Source organism: Mus caroli, chromosome 7 (assembly GCF_900094665.2).
Source record: "Mus caroli chromosome 7, CAROLI_EIJ_v1.1, whole genome shotgun sequence".
In the NCBI taxonomy this organism is placed as follows: Eukaryota; Metazoa; Chordata; class Mammalia; order Rodentia; family Muridae; genus Mus; species Mus caroli.
The window spans coordinates 87,208,548-87,220,622 of record NC_034576.1 but is presented as its reverse complement, the minus strand read 5'-3'; the positions used below and the strand labels follow the sequence as shown (position 1 = coordinate 87,220,622).

General features: G+C 42.5%; 2 pseudogenes; both read right to left on the bottom strand.

Moving 5' to 3' along the window:
- Positions 1-1,227: 1,227 nt before the first annotated feature.
- On the bottom strand, positions 1,228-2,328 carry LOC110297975 (annotated as a pseudogene).
- Positions 2,329-3,096: 768 nt separating this feature from the next.
- LOC110297973 lies at positions 3,097-5,547 on the bottom strand (annotated as a pseudogene).
- Positions 5,548-12,075: the final 6,528 nt, after the last annotated feature.

The following is a 12,075-nucleotide window of genomic DNA, read 5'->3' as shown; positions in this document are numbered from 1 at the left end:
GCTTCCCACAGCCAGACAACCACCTGGGGCTGCATGGAAAGTGTACAGCAGTCCCCCAGAACCTGCCTGCCCAGAGCACCAGAACTCTGGCTGGACTCAGGGTTTCACCCACTCCCTCTTTCCCCCACACCTACTGTCCAAACCCACCCACTTCTGCCTCAGCAGCCTAGTGTTCTGCTATCCTGGGTCATCAAGCCTCCACAGGACCAAGGGACTCCCTTCCCAGTGATGCCAGATGAGGCAATCCTCTGCTACATATCCAGCTTGAGCCTCAGGTACCCCCTATGTACAGTTTGATTGGTGGTTTCGTTCCTCAGAGCTTTGGGGAGTCTGGTTGGTTGATACTGTTGTTCTTCCTATGAGGTTGCAAACCCCTTCAGCTCCTACAGTCCTTGCCCTAACTTCCCCATTGGAGTCCCCATATTCAGACCAATGTTTGGCTGTGTACATCCACATCTGTATTGGTCTGGCTCTGGCAAAGCCTCTCAGGGGACAGCTATACTGGGCTCCTGTCAGTAAGCACTTCTTGGCATTAACAATAGTATCTGGGTTTGGTGTCAGCAGATGGGATGGATCACTAGGTGGGACAGTTTTTGCTCCACTCTTTGTCCCTGCATTTCCTGTGACAGGAGAAATTCTGGATTAATATTTTTAAGGTGGGTGGGTGTCCCCAGGTGGGTGACCCCATCCCTTAACTGGGGGCCGTGCCTATCCACTGGATATGGTCTCTACAGGTTCTAATTCCCCTTTGTTTAGTATTTCACCTAAAGTTCTCCCTGTTGGGTCCTGGGAACCTCTTGGGTCCCTGGCATCTGTGACTTTCTAGTGGCTATCACCAGTTTCGCTTCCTCCACTGCTACACACCTACTTTCAAATTCCTGACCCTCTGTACTTCTCACCCATCTCCTCCCATATCTGAACTGCCCCCCTTCTTCTCTGCCCCTCCTCTCTCCTCCCAAATACCTCTCTCCATCTACTTCTCAGAGATTATTCTCTTTCCACTACTGAGTAGGACTGTAGCATCCACACTTTGATGTGATCTTCTTTCTTCCTGGTTTCATATGGTCTGTGAGTTGTATTCTGGATATTCAGGATAGCCTTTTAAATAGATAATTTCACTTACCTCTTGTAATTGGTGGGACAGACTGCCACCTAGTGGCTTTACTTTACCCAACTCCAAACAAAAGAGTGAAAAGAAATGTTGGCTTAGGAGAATCAGCAAGAAATTCAACCTGTGCTTACACCTCAGATATAATAAAAAAGCTAATGAATTGGCTCCTGAATTTGTTGAAACTTCTTCAGAGTCCAAAGAACAACCATAGTCCTTGTTTGTCCACCATTAATCATGAGAATTCAAATCCCTCTGCCTTTCACTAGATCTACATAACAAATTAAGATAAAAATTTCCCTAAGTCAGCCTGAAGACCTTCATCCTTAATTTGTCTCATCCTAACCTTATGATGAATATGGAATTTTTTTTCATGAAAGCCACTCCTGTGTGTGTGGTTCAGGAAATTCTAGAAGATGAAAAGGCAGTTCTTCAATGCTAGCAATACAGAGCATTGGGCCTATTGTTATTAAGGCCTGAACTAAAGCTCCAGTTTGTTATCAATGCTTTCTCTTGCAATAATCTTTACTGATGAAAAGACACATCCTTTTTCTCCTCTGTCTTCTTGTCTTTGCTCACAGCTAGCTCAGTTTTAGCAAGATCTTACTGTCCTTCTGGCTGACCCTTTGAGTCAGATTTTGATTTGGGTACAAGTCCACCAATGTACCCACTGACTAGGGCTTGCACACCTTCAGTGGGACAATAAAGAAAGTTAGAATACTATGTTTTGGAGGCACACATGTAGGGCTGGAAGGTTTGTCCCAACATCTAGAAGAGATCCTGAATCTGGCCTGTATGTCAGGATGTCAGGGCCAGGAGAATTGGATTTTCCTTATCTTAATTAAGGTTTTATTGCTTTGAAAAGACTCCATGACCAAAATGCTTATGTAAGCAAACATTTAACTGGGACTGGCTTACAATTTCAGTCCATTATCATCATAGTGGGATGCATGGGCATCCTGCAGGTAGACTTGGTGCTGGAGGAGCCAAGAGTTCTACATCTTGAACCAAAGGCAGCTACAAGGGCCTCTCTTCACCACTAGGCAGAGATTGAGCACTAGGAGACCTCGAAGCCCCACCTCCACAGTGACACATGCCTTCTAACAAGGCCACACCTCCTAATAGTGCCACTTTCTAAGGGCTAAGAATATACAAACCACCATACCTTCTTCAAGGTCTAATTTGTCATGAGAATGTTTATCTTCCTTTGTATGAGACATTGTTTTTTCCTTACACTTGAAGTATGAATTGAAATGATTCACTAAAAAATAGAATGACTTCAAACCTGGTAGTCACATTGTATGTGTAATGGGGAAGGATTCAATTTACCTGTCGTCTCCTCTTCTTCCTCCTCCTCCTCTTCTTCCTTCTTTTAGTTTTAAATGTCTTTACTAGAACAAAAGCACAGGCTGAAGACAGGTGCATCTGAAATCACCTTTCCTCTTAGACTGGCCATGGCATTCTGGTCACATCCATGCCAGTTAACTAAAGCTAGAGGTATAAAGTGACAAGCAAGCATCTGCAGTACACTTGCAGAGCTAAAGCTACAGCAGCAAGCTTCCAGTGGCTGGTGTGTTGAAGCTCAGCAGTGCTCAGTGAGCTCCAGGATACTCGTCTGTTTATAGGCATTCACTTTTAAAACACAACTATTCAGTCCCTTTTAAACAGAGACAGGATGATAGAAACCCAACACCATGATTTCTGGAAGGGGCTAGCTTATGTGATGAGAGTAACTTTTGGGCCTAGGAAGACTGTTGTATTAACACAACCTGGATTAATTTGTAAAATGTGATTCTAAGTCAAACATATTCAAAGAAAGGCAGGTTCACTAGGGGCTGCCAGGCAGACTGTCTTTCTTAGTGACTGTCTGCTGGCTGCTATTGTATTCAGCTTTTTTTAAAAAATGGGATGAATTTTAAAATACAGCACTTGATGGGGAGAGTTAATATATGTGCATTCCAGAAGACACTCACTGCACTCAGATGTATTCAACAGTCTACACAGCACACGTGGGTGGGTACATTGTGCTCAGCATGCTGGAGGGAGAATATGGAGTTACAGAAAGAACACAGTGGTATGGGGGCAGCTGAATCTGCCTTTGTAAGATTATGTTGCTAAGGTGTCCAATATCCAACTAGATATACATAATACACTTGGCTATTCTAACCAAACACATAACAGGACAATGCCCTTGTTCCCTCCAGACAGTGGGTGTCATGAGGTGGCACACAGAGTCCCCACCACCTTGGTTTCCAGGGATGCAGCTGTCTAGAAATCTATGTTGTCCCTGGTATGTAGTTGCCCAGCTTGGCTTCCTTTTAATGAAGGACATCAACCCCACAGAGGTCTTGATGAGAAGGGGGCTCTCTAGCACCAGCATTGCCCTGGCGGTGGGCTTTCCTTCTGGGCTTTCTTGGCAGCTTGGATTAGGAGAGCCTTGAAGCTTTCCAACTTTAAAGAGAGAATAAACATGGAACCTTAACCTCAAGCTAACACAATAATACTCCATGGGGAAATGTGGATTCTGATATCAAATCCTTCCAAACACCACATACTGATGACATCACTGATGACAGGATGGGTCCTACAAGCTGTGTCATCAGGTGGTTCATCCTGCACAAACATCATGATGGGACTTGCCTTAAGTCCAGTCTAGAGAGTACCAGTCTATCTCTAAAGATACAAGCAAAGGGCTCTGCAGCCTGAGACAAGGTGCTGCCAGTGCAACAGGCATTAAATTTTTTTACAGACACACATGCTCTGAAATGGAACCTCACTAAGCATGTGATGTTTTTAACAGCACACACTGCCTGCACTGGTGTGCTGACTGACAGGTAGCATCACAGATGGAGGAATTTATGAGGACTATGGTGTAACCAAGTGACAGGGCTTTCTCAACCCAGAGTGCTCAGTGCTCCCTCAGCACCTCTCCCTGGTACTTCCAGAGTACCTGTGCCATCAGCAGCACCTGCCAAGCCCCACCAGCACTGTGGGCTTTTCCCATGCTCACTCACTCACCCAATCCAGACTGAGCATCCTGCAATGGAATAGGGACTCTGTTCTTAAACAGCACCATCTAATTTCCCACTGTCAGGAGCTGCACTTCCAGGCTTCACACTTGAGAGTGGCTGTCCTACAGCTGTCACTTCTGGGGCCACAGGCCTTGGTCTGCTTACATGGTCCAGAGATACTGTCTTCTCGTCCATGCCAGTCATCAGGTGTTCTATGAAAGTGGCATAGGGCATGTTTGTAGACCACGGGTTCCATCTGTTGATGAAAGAGGGGAGGCTCTGTTTTGTCCCACTGAATGTAAACCCCAAAGCTTTCTCTCCTGATGGGGAGGGGGAGAAAGCCTTTGCTTACCACAGGAATACTACATTGTACTCAGTATCAGGGATGGCTGGGGAAGCTGTGGTTTGTTGTAACAATGGGTTCCACTAACAGCTTCACACACTTTAAAAGTGTAAGAAGTTAATGCTTTGGTGATGCTGAGCCTCGATACAGCCTATGAAACATAGGCATAGTTCAATATGGCCAAATTATGACTGTTTGTTCTTAATGTTATTGAATGATGCATGAGTTTGTAACCATTAGCTTCATGGAATCCCTATTCAAATTTTTTTTGTTTTTTGTTTTTTTGAGACAGGGTTTCCAAATAATTATTTTATAGCAAGTCAACTAGCCCCTGAAGACTGGCTGTTAGGTGTTTTGGGATGTTTCGAATTTTTAGTACTACTGAGCACATGCCTTGTGTCTTGCTCCTGCTGGAGGTAAAATTCCCAGACTCCCTAAAAAGCTTTGGAAAGTAGGCTCTGCGTCCATGTATCTTAACGGTATTTGAATGAATGGTTTTTAGGGTGGGCAGAGAGGCCGACTGTGCCAGGATCTCGTTCAAGGAGGTACTGGGCCACCCTGAAATCACTGAGACTTTTACCTCACAAGAGAGTGGAACAATATCTCTTACAGGATCCATTTGGGCCCTGATATGTAGTGCACTGATGCACCTATTGAGCGATTTCAGAGAAAACTGAAATTCTCCATAAGAGATGGTGTCTACCTCACTGAGCACCACCCTGACCACCTGCTGGCACTGAAGGCTGATGAAATCATATTTGCAGATGAGCAGCAACTGGTTGGTGACCAGCACCAGCTGCTCCTTCTTGTTATCCAGTGGTCCATCTCGGTCAGCAGCCACAGCCTTCCTCCACTGGCCTTACCACAGCGCAGATCTCCTCCACCGCATGCTCGATGGTGCCAGACCAGAAAATGAAGTACCCCTTGATATGGAAGCTGTGTGTAGGGTCATCAACGTTCAGCAGCTACAGCATCTGGCGCATTGACGTGCGCCCCCAGCCAGCCCAGCCTGCTTCCTCAGTGGCTGTCAGCAGTGCCCTGGGGCTCATGCCCACCCAGTCCACCATGTCCTGCAACTGCAGCATTGCACTGTGAGACCCCAACTTAAAGCATTTCTCCCTGAAATGAAAAGCCCCTAAACGTTCCCCCAAGCTTGTTTTCCCTGATCTCTAAAAATATAGCCAGAAAGATCTTTGTTCTCTAGAGCCAGCAAAAGCATGTTTGTTTCTATACCTTACAACCAGAGATGCGACAATCGTGAAAAGAACTAGCCAGGCGCTTGCCTGGCTCCCTGTGCCAAGGACAGGGAGATAAACTCCACAAAGAAGAGCTACCGCTCACTCCCTACTCCTCATGCCTTGTAATTTTACCAGGGACACCTGCCAGAGAAGAGCTGTAGCCAAACTCCTCCCAACTCCTCCCAATTCCTCACTTTTTCCTTTAAAAGCCCCCTACCTTTACCACTCGGGGACAAACCCCCCTGCCCTGCCCAGCGAAAGGTGTTCGTCCTCAGCTAGCTGACAATAAAGTCTCTTGCAGTTTTGCAGCAGGTGTGGTTATCTCTCGAGTTACTGGGGTGCCTGCCAGCTCATCCCGGGACTTGAGCAGAGGTCTCCCCAGTTTTGGAGGTCTTACAGCACCACCACAGGCCAGCTACACCTACTGCAGCCACCCTAGCTTCAGCCCAGCTGCACACCCGCCCCCTCGCTGTTCTTTATCTGCAAGGCAACATTTCTGTTCCCCAAAAGAATTCTTTTCTGCGGATTCATCACTATAGTTTTTCAGAGATTCGATGGCTTATTTAACACTTTTTGTTTGCTTTAACTAGCCCCTATTTGATATTCGAGAACTTGGCTAAAATTGTGCTAATCACAAAACCCTTTAATTTTGACTCCCAAAAATAGACTTTGAAAGAGAATCCAAAGTACTTTTAATGCATAATATATGAATGCTCACTTTTATACATACCTTGGGAGCAGAAGTCCTAAGTTTCAAAGTTCCAATATGTAACTCATGCTTGGAAAGTATCAGTGCTTACTGAAATGGACTTCACTTTTTTTACTTGAATGAAAACCCTGTGCATATGGGTGCCCATGAAGGCTGGAAGAGGGTGTCAAATCCCCTGGAAGTTAAAAGCTGTTGTGAGCTGTCAAATATCTCATATGGCCTTCACAGTTCTAAAAGCAACTAGTCCCAAGAAGTAATAAATCCTCTTGAATTTAGGAGAGCAATCTGTGGGAGCTATTTGCTAATTTAAAAAAACTTGTAAATGCACAATACTAAAGTTTCTCTCCCATGGTCAGTTGATCACAACAACAGCTCTCACAATTCTTTTTTGTTTGTTTGTTTTGTTTTGTTTTGTTTTGTTTTTCTTTTTTTGAGACAGGGTTTCTCTGTGTAGCCCTGGCTGTCCTAGAACTGACTTTGTAGACCAGGCTGGCCTCGAAGACAGAAATCCGCCTGCCTCTGCCTCCCAAGTGCTGGGATTAAAGGCATGCACCACCACTGCCCGGCCAGCTCTCACAATTCTTAATCTCATGTGTGTTCTTTATAAAGTCCTAAAGAAAAGCTTACTATTCAATAGTAAATGACCATTTACTATTGAATGCAAGCATAAGATGGATTGTATGCTAACTTCTTCTGCTAGAAATTACAGTGGAAGTCCTGGTTATGGCAGCATTGTTTTGGAAAACCAATTGTCCACCATAAAACATATTAAGAGAATTTATGCTCACTAAGCCAGCTCTGCAGAAGATAATCAAAAGAAAATACCAAGAAAACAACAAAATAACAGGAATTGATACATATCTTTCAATAATAATTTGAGATTTATTTTTGGATAACCTGCAGCCAAAGTTGGTGGTGTCTTCAGCAACAGATTCTAATAGACCAGGTAGCCATGATCAGATGTCCAAGACAAGATGAATAGCATGTTCTTTTGTGTGCTTCTGGGGGAGTTATCCTGTGCTAGGCATGTGGAGTTTCACTAACTAACATGTGTCTTTTAGGTACAGTATTGTCCACCCACCTGAAACACTTCTTATCACACTCCTTTACATTTTAATTTTCCAAACATTATCATTTAAAAGTTTAGCAAATAAGTAAAACCTTTACACACCTACATTAACCAGGCCTAAAGCACATATAATTTAATGAACTTATATACAGTTAGAATTGATGTTCTAAATGGAAGCTGTGAAGATTCACATTAAACTTTAATTATGCACTTATCCACCACTGAAATCAAAAAATCATTGACGGAATTAGAACTGGAAAAACAATTAGTTTTATATCTTTTTATATTATATTTTAATTAACTTGCAGGCCAATTCTAGTCCAAAAGTTACATATAATATATATGTGTGTATGTGTATATATATATATATATATATATATATATATGTTTAAACATATATATATATATATGTTTAAACATAAATATACAATATAAAATAATTTAAATATATAACATAAAATACTACTCAATTTCTATCAGCCTCCTTGGTACATCCCTTTAGTTAACCCACAACCTACACCTGCTCTCTTTCCCCCTTCTCCCATCCCCATTTATAACTCTAACTCAGAGAATCCACCTCCAACTCTGGTTCTTTCATGTAACTTGAGTTCTACTGTCCCCTCTAGTTATACTTTTTTGTATTTGTATTCCAAGATTTTACGTTTCCACGTATCTTTTTCACAATCCTTCATTTTGGTTGAGCCTTCCCCATCTCCCTCATTTGCCATCCTTGCACCTCCATGCCTGAAAATTCCCACCCCTAATAATCCCCCTTTCTTCTTTCATTTCCCTATGTTTTACTACACCCCCTCTATTAATAGGTTCATGCTCAATGTCTTGTTTCTAATTTCCTGGCTTCCTCATCTGTGCCAAGTTGAACATACAAAAGATTGGAAGCTAAGATCCACACATGAGAAAGAGAAGATACATCATTTGGCTTTCCAAACCTGGGTGCCTCTCTTAGTATAATTCTTGCAGTTCTGTCCATTTATCTCCAAGTTTCATGATTACTTTTTTTTTGAGCTAAGTAATAGTTCCTTGTGTGTACACACCTCCATTTTCCTTAAGAGTTCCACAGTTGATGAACATCTAGTTTGATTTCATTTTCAAACTGTTGTGAATAAAGCACCAGTGGATACAGATGTGCAAATACCTCTGTGATAGGAAATACAGTATTTTCAGTATACTCCTAGGAGCACTAAAACTGGGTTATACAGTAGGACTATTTAGAGTTGGGTTTTGTTATTGCTTGTTTATTTGTCTTGGGGAGGGAATTTTTTGGCTTTGTTTTTGAGACTCTCTATAGTGATTTCTGGGATACCTGTAATAGTTTACATGACCAACAGGGTATAGGAGTAAATTAAATTCAAGAACACATTAAGATCACAAACCATAAAAGTCAGTTTTTATTCCAAAGGATCTAAAGTTAGATCAACATCTGCAAATCAGCATGTGTAAATTCATTACATAAAAACAGAAGCCATATATCAACGCATAAAAGACCTTCAATAAATGTCTGTGTCCTTTCATAATAAAAAATGCCTAAAGAAATTTTAAACAGGGAGAAGAGTTGTATAGAATATAATACAAACTACATGTGACACACCAATAGCAAACATTCTAAGTACGGAAAAACTTCAAGCATTCTCTCAAATTCTGGAATGAAACAATCCTACTCTCTCGGCTTTGTTTTATTCAATTTTTTTTTTTAATTTTTGAGACTTTCACACATGAATTCTAGATTTCCATCATCTGTACCCCTCTCTCCCCAAAGCTCCTCCCATGTACACACACACACACACACACACTTGTTTTTGTCTCTCTGTCTATCTCTCTGTCTCTCTCTTTCTCCCTCTCTCTCAATTTGTGACCTCTTCTTTTTTTTATTATTTTTTTTTACACTCCAGCCATTGTCCCCCTTCCTGGTCCCTCTCCCACAGCTCTTCATCCCATCCCTCCTCCCCCATGTCTCCAAGAAGGTGTTGCTCCCGCCAGGCCTCCCCACTCCGTGGGGCCTCAAGTCTCTTCTCCCATTGAGAACATACCAGACAGTCCTCTGCTATATACATGTCTGGGGACTTGGATCAACTCCTGTATGCTGCCTGGTTAGTGGCTCAGTGTCTGAGAGGTCTCCAGGGTGCAGGTTAGTTGAGACTGCTGGTCTTCCTATGGGGTTGCACTCCTCCTGAGCTTCTTCCAGCCTTTCCCTATTTCAACCAAAGGGGTCCCCAACTTTAGTCTATTAGTTGAGTGTAAGTATCTGCATCTGTCTCCATCAGCTGCTTGTTAGGCCTCTCAGAGGACAGCTCGCCTAGACTCCTGTCTGACCCGTCCAGCAGGTCCAGTTATTCGAGGGTCTCAAGGGGACCTTCTCCTAAGAACCAAATGGGGAGAGGGAGAAATGAGAACCAAGTGCAGTGAACGACACAAGGAAGCAGTCTGATAAGCATCAAGGTGTCACTGTATTGAGCAAGGCTCAAGGCTTAAATGCACAAGCAAAGGGGGAAGTACTTCTCAGCAGGAGGAATGGGGCAATGGAAATGCACAAGCAAAGGAGGAAGTACTTCTCAGCAGGAGGGATGGGGCAGTGGAAAAAGAGAAAGTACTTCTCAGCAGGAGGGATGGGGCAGCGGAATTTTTTCTTTTGGCGACTACATGGGGAAGCAGAAACTTGGTGGTATCAGGATACATCTTGTGGTCAGGACATCTGGCACTGACTTAGGGCTAGAACAATCTGTGGTTGTTCTCAGAGCAGTGCATCGGTGGCCCACTTTTGACCCCCTTTTCTTCTCGGGGGAGAGGCCCAATTTGGAGATCAAGACAATAGAGTTGTCTTAATAGCTCCCAACACCTGTCTATAAGCATATCCCTACTTTGGGGCATCCCAGAGTTTTCACAGGAACTAGGGCTTCCCCTTTCTTTGATGCCAGATAAGGCAATCCTCTGCTACATAAGCAGCTGGAGTCATGGGTCCCTCCATGAGTACTCTTTGGTTGGTGTTCCCAGAAGCTCTGGGGGTGGGGTGTCTGGCTGGTTGATACTTTTGTTCTTCCTATGGGATTGCAAACCCTTTCAGCTCCTTCATTCCTTCCTCTAACTCTTCCATTGGGGTCCCCTTGCTCAGTTCAATTGTTGGCTGCAAGCATCCAAATCTGTATTGGTCAGGCTCTGGCAGAGCCTCTCAGAGGATAGCCATACCAGGCTCCTGTCAGCCACAAGCAATCTACAGATTCAATAAAATCCCCAAAATGTGAACTCAATTCTTCACAGAGATGAAAAGAGCAATTCTCCAATTCATCTGGCATAACAGAAGCACCAGGATAGTTCTCAACAATAAGAGACCTTCTGGGAAAATCACCATCCCTGTCCCCAAGCTATACTACAGAGCAATACTGATAAAAACAAACAAACAAAAAAACAAAAAACAGCATGGTATTGGCACAGAGACAGTCAGGTTGATCAACAGCATAGAATTGAAGACCCAGAATTAAATCTACACACCTATGGTTAAGTGATCTTTGACAAAGAAGCCAAAGCCATCCAGTGGAAAAAAGACAGCATTTTCAACAAATGGTGCTGGTTCAACTATTGATTAGCATGTAGAAGAATGCAAATTGATCCATTCTTATCTCCTTGTACAAAGCTCAAGTACAAGTGGATCAAGGACCTCCACATGAAACCAGATACACTGAATCTAATAGAAGAGAAAGTGGGAAGGAGCCTTGAACACATCAGAACAGGGGAAATTTCCTGAACAGAACTCTACATACCAACTGCCATTTAGACCAGCACCATTTCCTAAAGATACTTTCTTTTTTCCATTATATGTTTTTGGCTTCTTTGTCAAAGACCAAGTGTTCATAAGTATGTGGGTTTATTTCTGTGTCTTATTCTATTTCATTGATCAACCTGTCTGTCCCTGTACTATCCATTAACGTAATCCACTATATAAACAAAGAAAAATTCGCATGATCATCTCATTATATGATGAAAAAACATTTGCAAAATACAACAACCCTTCATGTTAAAAGTATTGGAGAGGTCAGGAATTCAAGGCTCATACCTAAACATAATAAAAGCAATATACAGAAAACCAGTATCAAATTAAATGGAGAGATATTTAAAGCAATCAGGGACAAGACAAGGCTTCCCATTCTCCCTGAATCTATTTAATATAGTACTCAAAGTTATAGTTAGAGCAATCATACAACAAAAGGAGATCAAGGGGAAACAAATTCAAAAAAAAATAAGTCAAGGTATCACTATTTACAGATGATATGATATACATAAGTGACCCAAAAAAATTCTACCAGAAAACTTCTACAGCTGATAAACAACTTCAGCAAAGGGTCTGGATATAAAATTAACTCAAACAAATCAATAGCCTTCCTTTATACAAATGATAAACAGACGGAGAAAGAAAATGGGGAAACAACACCCTTCACAATAGGCTCAAATAACAGAAAATATCTCTGTGTACCTCTAATCAAACAAGCGAAAGTTCTGTATGACAAGAACTTCAAGTCTCTCAAGAAAGAAATTGAAAAACTCAGAAAATGTAGCAATCTCCAACACTCATGTATTGGTAAGATTAACC